Source organism: Schistocerca serialis, chromosome 1, assembly GCF_023864345.2.
Source record: "Schistocerca serialis cubense isolate TAMUIC-IGC-003099 chromosome 1, iqSchSeri2.2, whole genome shotgun sequence".
NCBI classification, from domain to species: Eukaryota; Metazoa; Arthropoda; class Insecta; order Orthoptera; family Acrididae; genus Schistocerca; species Schistocerca serialis.
This window is the reverse complement of record NC_064638.1, coordinates 430,008,750-430,020,847: the sequence shown is the minus strand read 5'-3', so window position 1 is coordinate 430,020,847 and position 12,098 is coordinate 430,008,750. Positions and strand designations below refer to the sequence as shown.

Here is a 12,098-nt window from a genome sequence, read left to right as displayed (position 1 = left end):
ACAGCAATAATGCTGTAGAAAAACAAAATCTTTAGATAAAACACTGCTGTTAAGAAGTTAACACATTTTTCTTTTTCTCTATACCTGTGGACATTTTTCTTTTAGTGTACTATGCCTGTTTGTCTCAGTTATTTTCGTTTGAAAGAAACTCTCCGATTGAATATAAAGGGGATTCTAATAGCAGTTGTTTGATAGACTGTTTAAACATATCCTTCGATTTGGCTTAGTGATGTGAGGTGGTAAAGAGTTGTACAACGTTACTGCCATGTAACCACTGTTTCTTTCATATTGAGCTGTTTTATGCTGCGGAATTCTTAATTTCTTGGTATTTCTGGTGTTGGTGGTTGTGTACATCTTCACTTTTGTTGAATTTATTTTTATGATACCAAGCAAGGAGCAGAATTTTATATATATACAAGCTGTAGAACGTTAGAATCTTATATTTTTTGAAAAGAGGTATGCAACTATCTCTTGTTCTTTTGTTTCCTATTATTACTGTTCTGAGTTAACTACTTGCTTAGCATGCTGGAGGAAATTATATGTGCTATTGATACATCCTTGTACACAGCGCAGTAAAATAAAACGCTTGTTTAACGAGATGATAACTGATGAGATGGTGCACACCTTCATGCTGTCGCTAACCATGTTCTTCATGCAAATTCGACCTACATTTTTTATCATTACTTTTCCATCAACATGCTCTCTATCAGAACGGATAATTTCTCATTGACACTCTATTTCAACATATGTTAAAGACAAAAAATGGCATTGGACAGTTCACATTACGTGCATAAAAAAGTTGTCCAGTACATAAACTGCTCGCTTTTAGAAGCTAATTACAAATTATAAGACATTAATTGAATCACTGATTGGAAAAAGGAAGAAAGTACTTTTTTCCGAAAATAAGCTGATATATAAATTTAATTTTGGAGCTTTCCACTCATCAAAGAGTGGAAACAGGAAGAAAAAACCAGTAATAACAGGGAAAGTACAGCATTTTAAAGTTTGTAATTAGTGGAGTAGAGAAGAATGTCCGGATATTCTTCTGTTTTCCACTCGCTAGTGCAAGGAGCATCACCAGATGTGAGGCAAAGAATATTACAATGCCACTAAGCGGTATTTAAAAACATTGTTTCAATTTTACTGTCGCACATTGTCAGTGTGTTTACGTAAGTTGCCGTTTGTAGACTCGTAGCATAATGAGTGAAAGTGACTCTGAAATTGAAAAAGTGCATGGGAGAAGAAAAGGTGTAAGAAATGTAGAAGCCTATGACAAACAAAGTTGCAAGGGAGCTAGATCACTAGGACTGGAATACATAACCTCTAAAGGATTAGTTGTGCCAGCAAAACTGTCTGGTCCACACTGCAAGTAAGTTTTATATAAATGTTTTCATGTAATATTTGTCTTCGTTTTACTGCTAAACATCTAACAGAAGAACCGGTACATTCTATCTTACTCCAAAATTCTGTTTTATTTGAGTTGTTCCAAAATGTGTTTCGAACATTTCAAAGAGTCCTTAGGATCATGTGAAAGGTCCAGGCAAAGCTTCGGCCTGGGTGAACACCATGGATGTGTACGTGAATGGACCTTGAGTATAGGTGGTAAAGGCAAGGAGTCCACATCAGACAGAAAAGATCGGATGGGAACTGCAATCCTAAGCCCTGACTGGGCCTCCGATGCGGGAGATGAACTGCTGTGGATGGGAAAAGGAGATGGTAATTCAGATGCTCAGAAGAGCTATGAATGTGTACAACATAACTGGCCAGCAGTTGTGCATGTCTAACCTGTAATGGAGGGACTCTGGCCTCCACCAAGGACGCTGGTCACCAGACTCGTCCTAAAAAGCTACTGTCACAGGGCAAACACCACAGTGCTGCACTGGGTCAAGTAAACGCAATGCTGAGGGCACCGCCGAACCATAAACCAGACTCTCATAGTCAAGGCGAGATTGAACAAGTGCGCTGTAGAGCTGCAGCAGCATAGAGCGATCTGCACCCCAGTTAGTGTTGATCAGGCTGTGGAGGGCATTGAGCTGCTGCCAGCACTTCCGCTTAAGCTGACGAAGGTGAGGAAGCCAAGTCAACCGGGCGTCAAACACCAGTCCTAAGAATCAACATGTCTCCAATACAGTGAGTGGATCATCACTGAGATAAATTTCTGGTTCTCGATGAACGGTACATCAACAACAGAAGTGCACGACACACGACCTCATGGCTGAAAACTGGAAGCCGTGGACTAGAGCCCACGGCTGTGCCTTGTGGATGGCTCCTGTAGGCGCCGCTCCAGTACTGGAGGAGCAGAACGACATGCGGAAGTCGTTTGCATACAGAGAAGGTGAGACTGACGGCTCAACAGCTGCTGCTAGACCGTTAATGGTCACTAAAAATATACACTCAATACAGAGCCCTGCGGGACGCCATTCTCCTGGATATGGGGTAACTATGGGAGGCGCCAACGTGGACACAGAAAGTACTAAGCGATAGGAAATTTTGGATAAAAATCGGGAGCAGGTTCCGGAGACCCCACACATATAATGTGGCTAGGATATGATGTCGCCAGGTCGTGTCTTAAGCTTTTTGTAAATAAAAAAAAAAGACGGCAACCAGGTGTTGGCATTTGGAAAAGGCTGTTCAGGTGGCAGACTCTAGGGAAACTAGATTATCAATGGTAGAGTGACCCTGGTGGAAACCGCCCTGGCATGGAGCCAGTAGGCCACGTAACTCCAGGACCCAACACAACCGCTGACTTACCATACATTCTAACAGCGTACAAAGAACATTGGTGAGGCCGATAGCTATCCACATCAAGCGTGTGTTTACCGGGTTTGAGCACTGGAATGATGGTGCTCTCCCGCCATTGCAATGGAAACACGCCATCGCACCAGATCCGGTTGAAGATGATGAGGAGATGTCACTTGTAGTCGGACGAGAGATGTTTGATTATCTGACTGGATCCAATCTGGCCCATGAGCTGTGTCGGGGCAATGTGCAAGAACGCTGAGGAGCTCCCACTCTGTAAATGGAGCATTATAGGGTTCACTGCGACGTTCAGTGAACGAGAGGTCTTTCCTTTTCATCCGCCATTTGAGGGTGTGAAATGCTGGGGGATAATTCTCTGACGCAGAGGCTCGAGTGTAGTGCTCAGCAAAGTGTTCGGCAACTGTATTTGCGTCGGTAGATAGCACGCCATTGATGTTAATGCCAGGAACACCTGTGATGGTCTGGTACCCACAAACACGCCTGATCTTTGTCCAGACTTGGGAGGTGACTTATGGCACCCAATGGTCGAGACGTACCTCTCACAACACACTTGTTTCCGTCGTTTTATAAGCTGACGAACACGGGCACTGAGCCGTTAAAAGCTATTAGGTGCTCTAGGGAAGGGTGCCGTTTATGTCACTGTAGAGTTCGCCGACGCTCTTTAAGGGCCTCAGCGACTTCCAGTCACCACCAAGGTACTGACTTTCGCTGGGGGCACCATAAAGAACAAGGGATCGTGTTTCCCGCCGCAGAAAATATCGTTCTAGTGACCTGCTCAACTAGCACATCGATGGCACCGTGTGGGGGAGATTCAACGGTGACAGCAGAGGTGAAAGCTTCCCACCCAGTCTGCCTTGTTTAAAGCCCATCTTGGTAGACATTCGGGGGAATAGCGCTGGGGGAGTGACAGGAAGACGGGAAAGTGGCCACTACTACACCAATCATCGCGGGCTCTCCAGTGGACAGATGGGAGAAGTCCTGGGCTGCAGAGGGATAAATCAGTGGCTGAGTAACTGCCAAGAGCCACACTGAAATTTGTGGGGCCCACAGTATTTAAGAAGAAGAGTTCGAGTTGAGACAGGAAAGTTTCGACATCTCTACATCGGCCAGTAATCACAGTGCTACTCCACATGGGGTTATGAGAGTTAAAATCTCCCAAGTGGGAAAGGTTTAGGGAGTGGATGAATCAGTGCAGAAAATGCATTCAGGGGTACTGCACCATCTGGAGGAAGATATACGTTGCAGACAATTATTTCCTGCGTTGTCCTTATCCTGACGGCCACAGCTTCAAAAGGGGTTTGAAGGGGCACAGGTTCACTGCATACTGAATTCAGGCCACACACAAACGTCACCTGACACACTATTATAGTTGCTACAGTTCTTGTAACATCCCCTATCGACGCGAAGGGCAGAGGTCTGCATTGCCGGGAAACAGGTTTCCTGGAGGGCAATGCAGAAAACAGGTGTAAAGCTTAACAGTTGCCATAGATCAGCCAGGCATGAAGCTCGGAAGGCATGAAGCATTGAAGGAGGCAATTTATGCCTCAGGGTCACCTGCTGCCACCGATTGTGTATTTGTATCCATTCCTATGGTGGATGAGGCATCAGTGAGACCCAGGTCCTCAGGGAGAGCTGAGATCTCCATCTCATGTGCAGGTGCAGAAATGGTATTGGGGGGGGGGGGGGGGTGTTGGGACCACCAGAGGGTCCTTTTCTTAGCAGACTTCTCTTTAGGGGCTTGCTAAAAGATCTTCTCTGAAATAGCCTCAGGCACAGAGGAACACCGTGAAGCTCTTTGTCCAGCAGCTTTTGGCTCCTTTAGCCACTGGCGAGTGTCCTTTGTGGCATTAGTGGAGACCTTGGGAGAGAGGAGCTGGAGGAGGCTGTTGCTTCTCCAGCTGGGGGGAGGGGACCAATGTCCTCTGCATTTGGGGGGGCTTTGCTCCCGAAGTAGGTACTTTGGGAGCAATGGAAGGAGATTTTCCCCCTACCACCATGGGGGCAGATTTATTCTGAAGGCCCAGAGGGCCCACTGTTTGTGGCACAGAGTGTGGTACGACTGGTACTTGTGATGGCAGTGGTACTGTAGTTGCAGCATATGTGGACGTCAACCGAAGGGGGGGTTATCGTTCCAATTTATGTTTAGCCTCTTGGTAAGTCAATCGGTCCAGGGTTTTGTACTCCATGATTTTCTGCTCCTTTTGGAGTACTGCGCAGTCTGGTGAACAGGAGGAGTGCTGCTCTCTGCATTTGATACAAGTTGGAGGAGGTGCACAAGGAGTACCTGGATGCAGTGGATGTCCACAGTCTCGACATGTGGCGTTGTATGTGCAGCAGGAAGACATGCACCCAAATTTCCAGCACTTAAAGCATAGGGGGAGGGACGTATGGTTTAACGTCACAGCAGTAAACCATCACCTTGACCTTTTCAGGTAATGAATCACCCTCAGAGGCCAAGATGAAGGTACCTGTGGCAACCCTGTTGTCGTTCGGTCCCCTGTAAACGCGCTGGATGAAATGAACGCCCCGCCGTTCTAGGTTAGTGTGGAGCTCGTCGTCAGACTGCAAGACGAGGTCGCGATGAAAAATAATACCCTGTACAATATTGAGGCTTTTATGGAGAGTGGCGGAAACAGGAATATCGCCCAGCCAGTTGCAAACGAGTAACGCCCGGGATTGGGCTGGCGATGCTGTCCGATTCAAGACTGCACCGCTTCTCATCTTGGAGAGCACTGTCACTTCCCCAAACTTATCCTCAAGCTGTTCAACAAAAAATTGAGGCTTCATAGGTAGAAAGGAGTCCCCATCCATTCCGCTCCAGACTAAATAGTGAGGCGAATATGGCTCTCTTCTTTCTGTAGCCCTACGTTCCTCCCACGGTATAGCGAGAGGGAGGGAAACGATTTAGCGTCGTATCTGTCAGCACTGTACTCGATCTTGCCTTTCTTAGAGACTGCTGGCGCCGTACGGTCACCAGCAAGAGACGACTTAGTCCGCTTCATTGTGGGTCATCTGCCCTGATGCCCCCCACTCCAATCAGGGGCTCTCCCCACGGGCGCCATCCAGCCAGAGCATAGGCCACCTGGCATGATGGCTGTTGCCGGGAGTCCTGATGCCCCAGGAAGACAGCCATCTACTCCTTGGCATACGTGGGGAGTTTACAGCTCAGGCATCAGCAGTGCGATCCGTGTGTTGTCAGGGGCCTATCACCAAATAGGTACATGACGGCCCCACCACAACCGACTTGCTACTGTGCTGGATATTGGGCGCAGAGAAATCAAATACTATCATTGGGGTGAAAGAGGACAGGAGACAATGGAAGAAGATGACATACCCCGAAAAAGTGTCCTCGCCCAAACAGTTGAATTGCAGGTGGAGATGCAAAGCCATGAGAAGAGGTTCAGGAGATCGAATCTAAGGGCACTATGGATAACTCGTGCACCACGTAAGGTGTCCTTCCCCATATGGCCCCCACTTCTGTAGAATTTGAAAAGTGCAGGTCAAAGCATAAAATGGGACCTGAACTTACATGTCCGAAAAGTGTGAGACTCCTTTTAGTCGCCCGACAGGCAGGGATACCTCGGGCCTATTTCAACCCCTGCACCCGCAGAGGGATTTTATAGCAGTATTCTTCTGTTGAGCTATATATGTCTGCTGAGGAATAGGTTATTAGGACTCAAAGAAACGATATATTTAACATTATGTTCGAAATCTAAATGTACGTGCTATATGTCTACTATCTGTTTTCTCTGTCCTGCGTTCCTTTGTTTCTCAACTTTCGTCTTTGCTGTCAAATCTGTGCAATGCATCATCTCTGGTACCTTCTGACGTCATTGATCAAAGCCGACGCGTTGTATCCCACTCATCAGTAATACCGGTTTTTGTCCAGTCACATTCATTGGCTCAGCCAACTCACAACCAAACTTTAACACTGAAATATGGAACAGTATCCGAAGACGTCCTGTCATATACACAGAAACAAGAATACAAGAAATACATACGAAAACCAGCAACTAGCTTGATGATCCACAGTAGCCAGATCAATAATCGTCGATCTCGGTATTTTCTGCTGAAACAAGTCATTAGATCCAGAGAATCTCACTGGCTGTTCTATGCTATCATCCGATTGGCTACGAGCGAGAGAAACGAACTGCCGACAGCAGCACGCAGGAAGAGTCAACGAAACCATTTAAGTGCACTTTAACCACAAAACAAACATAGAATCTTGACGCCACCCAACACTACTGATGTAAGCAGAAATAAAGCAGAATACGAGCAACATATTTACAATGCAATTCAAAGAGTGAAATATACGCAAGAAATCGTAATCAGAAACAAAATTAAATATAACCTGCTTTTGTTCACTACGAAACAAAAATAAATATGGAAGAATTTAAATTATGGCCCTGGTCTAGACTTCAGCCCAGGTGGTGTTACTCGAAGTTTAACCCCCGTGACAAGAACATTAAAAGAAAAGATATGAGGTCAGCGAATAGCCAGGACTCAGTGATAACATCACAACACATAATGAAATAACGTCTTTTTCACACTTCATGATTAAGTTTCAGTGATTTGTCTTCCCTTAGTGTAAACTTCCACTTGTTCCACACTTCTAAAGGTCCTCAATCATGATGGGATCTATGGAGCATGAATGGATGGCCATGGAGATTCTGAAAAAACCCGAACTACCAGAGCTTGAAGACAAATGCCAATCATCTCGCACAAGCCTACTTACAAAGGTTCGATAACCAATATTAAATGAAGAATCTGGGAATATACTATAGCCTCCAACGTATAGCTGGTGGCCTGTAAAGACAATTCTGGAGTAATCACTGTGGGCAAAGGCAGATTGAAGCAATTATTCTTCCCGCACTCAATAGTTGAACGGAAAGTGAAGAAACCTAATATGTGATGCAATGGGAAATACGTGGTGTGTCTAAAAAGTTCGGTGAATGGTGTCATACCTGAACAGCAACTTATCGCATGTTTGCGTGCATGCGTATAGGTCTTCAGATACTTGAGGAGAGTCTGTGCACGGCATGCACTGCATGTAACTGGCTGTGTAAACAGACTGCGACCAGTTGAACGTAGTGTGAGAGGAAGTGTCTTAACGCAATCGAGCAACGTGTTAACATCAAGTTCTGCTACAAATTGGGAAAGACTGGAATGGAGACACATGGAATGTTGGTGCAGGTGTACGGGAAGGAAGCCGTGAGCAGAAAATGTGTTTACGAATGGTTTAAACGCTTCCGTGAAGGGAAGAAAACAACCGAGGATGAGCCACGTTCAGGTCGGTCATCGACAAGCAGAACCCCAGAGAAGATTGAGAAAGTGCAACAAATGCTGGCACAAGATCGGCTGCGGACTCTCAGATTGATTACGGAGGAATTGGGCTTTAGCAAGGACACGGTGCACACCATCGTCCGCGATGATCTGGGTACGCGGAAGATCTGCTCCCGATTTGCGTCGCACAAGCTCACAGACGAGCAGAAAGCACAACGGATGTAAACTGCTGGTGATTTCATTTCCATGTGTGACCAGGATCCATTGCTTCTCACCATCGTCACGGGAGATGAGACGTGGTGCCAGCAGTTCGATCCGGGATCAAAACGGCAATGGACGTAACGGTGTTCACAGTCTTCCCCGCGACAAGAAAAAAAGAATCCGTCTGCAAAAATCCGAGGTGAAAACACTGTTGATCGCATTCTTCGACAACAACGGGATCATCCACAAGGAATTTGTTCTTGCAGGTCAAACCATTAATGCTGCATTTTGAACCGATTGCCACAACGTATCCGGCGGGTTCGGCCCGAGTTGCACAGGACTGGAAGATGGATGCTGCTCCATGCCAATGCCCCTGCACGCTGTGCGATCCGTGTGAGCCAATTCCTGCCGCAGAAGGTGCTAACTGTTCTTCAACACCCTTCGTACTCCCCTGATCTGGCACCTGCGGTTTTCTTCCTGTTTCCCTGCTTGAAGGCGGCCACGAATGGTGAACATTTTGCGGACGTGAATGTCTTCAAAGATCGTGTGACAGCCGTCCTGCGATTGCTTCCGCAGCAGGCCTTTGCTGATAGTTTCCAGACGTTGTAGTAACGCTGTCAAAAGTGTGTTGTAGCGGGTGGCGACAATTTTGAAGGTCAATAAACAACATCTGTTTGTATCTTTTCTTTTGTTTATTCTCTGATAGCTTTCACCGAACTTTTTAGGTACACCACGTAGTCTGTGCCATGCACGTCACAGTGGTCTGCCTGGTGTAGAGCAGGGGGAAAAATGTACTCTTGCGCAATACTTCAGTTGTACCTGGTTAACGTATTCCCCATTTCATGGGATGCCATTCTTAGCAGGTTCGTGTACCAAGTCTGAAACTGTCAGTTTGTATCTAATTATAATAACATAGGTTATACGATTAAAAGTTTTTGAATAAAATAGCTATGGGTATTCTTTGAGCTCTATGTCTGAAACGTCAGAGAGAGAGAGAGAGAGAGAGAGAGAGAGAGAGAGAGAGACATTAGATGTCCGGAAGGCGACAACAATAAGGACAGGGCAAACGTACTGAAGGCCTCGTACGGATGCTGGTGGGAAACTTCCTGATACGAGCCAACATGTAGCCTCTCTCCGCTCTCGTCGTCTACGAAGCGGCTGCAATGACCCCGGGCGACTGTGCTTCCCGCTTGCGTCACGCAGATGGCCGCCACGTGCGCCGTCTGCTACGTCACAGCTGCTAACATCTACAGACGCTATTCTGACTCAGTCTGTTACTGCTGCGTTGAGATTCACTTACATGTTTCTTCTCGTTTGTATCTAATCAGCCTCGAAACAGTCTTCACTCATTTCAGTCTAAATCCAATCATGTGCACAGCTGTTTGTTTCTCTTAAACGTTTACGTAGTGCCCTGTCATTGACTTAATCGATAACAAATTTTAAGCAATTCTATATCGACAAGACTTCTCTCTTTAAATATCTGTCTTTTGTGTTTTACAGCTTTTACTGTTGTTTTGATCTCGAATATCATATGACAAAAAATTGCGTTAAGTGTGAGGGGCAGTCATTAAGTTTTATTTATAACCTCGAAAAAAAAAAAAATTACGTATCTAGTTCCGTAACTTTATTAATCCGAATTGGTAATTAGAATACTACACTACTCCCTCCCTGTATGTTGGGTGTAATGACGTTTATGGTAGATCGGGACCCTTTTCTCGACAATTTGGCTTTCTCAGCACGCCTCCTGGTGTGACTTCAATTCTCATGGTCACCGACGTTCCCGCCTGTGATTTCCAAACCAGACGTCCTCCTATGGGATAAGTTTGAACAGCATTACTGGAGGAACGAAGCGCAGGTGCTAGGATCGGTATATATACAGGGTGTTACAAAAAGGTACGGCCAAACTTTCAGGAAACATTCCTCACTCACAAAGAAAGAAAATATGTTATGTGGACATGTGTCCGGAAACGCTTACTTTCCATGTTAGAGCTCATTTTATTACTTCTCTTCAAATCACATTAATCATGGAATGGAAACACACAGCAACAGAACGTACCAGCGTGACTTCAAACACTTTGTTACAGGAAATGTTCAAAACGTCCTACGTTAGCGAGGATACATGCATCCACCCTCCGTCGCATGGAATCCCTGATGCGCTGATGCAGCCCTGGAGAATGGCGTATTGTATCACAGTCGTCCACAATACGAGCACGAAGAATCTCTACATTTGATACCGGGGTTCCGTTGACAAGAGCTTTCAAATGCCCCCATAAATGAAAGTCAAGAGGGTTGAGGTCAGGAGAGCGTGGAGGCCATGAAATTGGTCCACCTCTACCAATCCATCGGTCACCGAATCTGTTGAGAAGCGTACGAACAATTCGACTGAAATGTGCAGGAGCTCCATCGTGCATGAACCACATGTTGTGTCGTACTTGTAAAGGCATATGTTCTAGCAGCACAGGTAGAGTATCCCGTATGAAATCACGATAACGTGCTCCATTGAGCGTAGGTGGAAGAACGTGGGGCCCAATCAAGACATCACCAACAATGCCTGCCCAAACGTTCACAGAAAATCTGTGTTGATGACGTGATTGCATTATTGCGTGCGGATTCTCGTCAGCCCACATATGTTGATTGTGAAAATTTACAATTTGATCACGTTGGAATGAAGCCTCATCCGTAAAGAGAACATTTGCACTGAAATGAGGATTGACACATTGTTGGATGAACCATTCGCAGAAGTGTACCCGTGGAGGCCAATCAGCTGCTGATAGTGCCTGCACACGCTGTTCATGGTACGGAAACAACTGGTTAACCCGTAGCACTCTCCATACAGTGACGTGGTCAACTTTACCTTGTACAGCAGCAACTTCTCTGACGCTGACATTAGGGCTATCTTCAACTGCACGAGGAATTGCCTCGTCCATTGCAGGTGTCCTCGTCGTTCTAGGTCTTCCCCAGTCGCGAATCATAGGCTGGAATGTTCCGTGCTCCCTAAGACGCCGATCAATTGCTTCGAACGTCTTCCTGTCGGGACACCTTCGTTCTGGAAATCTGTCTCGATACAAACGTACCGCGCCACGGCTATTGCCCCATGCTAATCCGTACATCAAATGGGAATCTGCCAACTCCGCATTTGTAAACATTGCACTGACTGCAAAACCACGTTCGTGATGAACACTAACGTGTTGATGCTACGTACTGATGTGCTTGATGCTAGTACTGCAGAGCAATAAGTCGCATATCAACACAAGCACCGAAGTCAACATTACCTTCCTTCAATTGGGCCAACTGGCGGTGAATCGAGGAAGTACAGTAAATACTGACGGAACTACGAGGGCAGTTCAATAAGTAATGCAACACATTTTTTTTCTGAAACAGGGGTTGTTTTATTCAGCATTGAAATACATCAGGTTATTCCCCAATCTTTTAGCTACACAACACTATTTTTCAACGTAATCTCCATTCAATGCTACGGCCTTACGCCACCTTGAAATGAGGGCCTGTATGCCTGCACGGTACCATTACACTGGTCGATGTCGGAGCCAACGTCGTACTGCATCAATAACTTCTTCATCATCCGCGTAGTGCCTCCCACGGATTGCGTCCTTCATTGGGCCAAACATATGGAAATCCGACGGTGCGAGATCGGGGCTGTAGGGTGCATGAGGAAGAACAGTCCACTGAAGTTTTGTGAGCTCCTCTCGGGTGCGAAGACTTGTGTGAGGTCTTGCGTTGTCATGAAGAAGGAGAAGTTCGTTCAGATTTTTGTGCCTACGAACACCCTGAAGTCGTTTCTTCAATTTCTGAAGAGTAGCACAATACACTTCAGAGTTGACCGTTTGACCATGGGG

At 46.0% G+C, this 12,098-nt stretch overlaps 1 protein-coding gene across 1 annotated transcript in view; it reads right to left on the bottom strand.

Moving 5' to 3' along the window:
• LOC126457648 (CLIP domain-containing serine protease HP8-like) overlaps positions 1 to 12,098 on the bottom strand; it is a 111,525-nt gene that overhangs the window by 35,294 nt on the left and 64,133 nt on the right. The gene's annotated exons all lie outside the window — the stretch shown is intronic.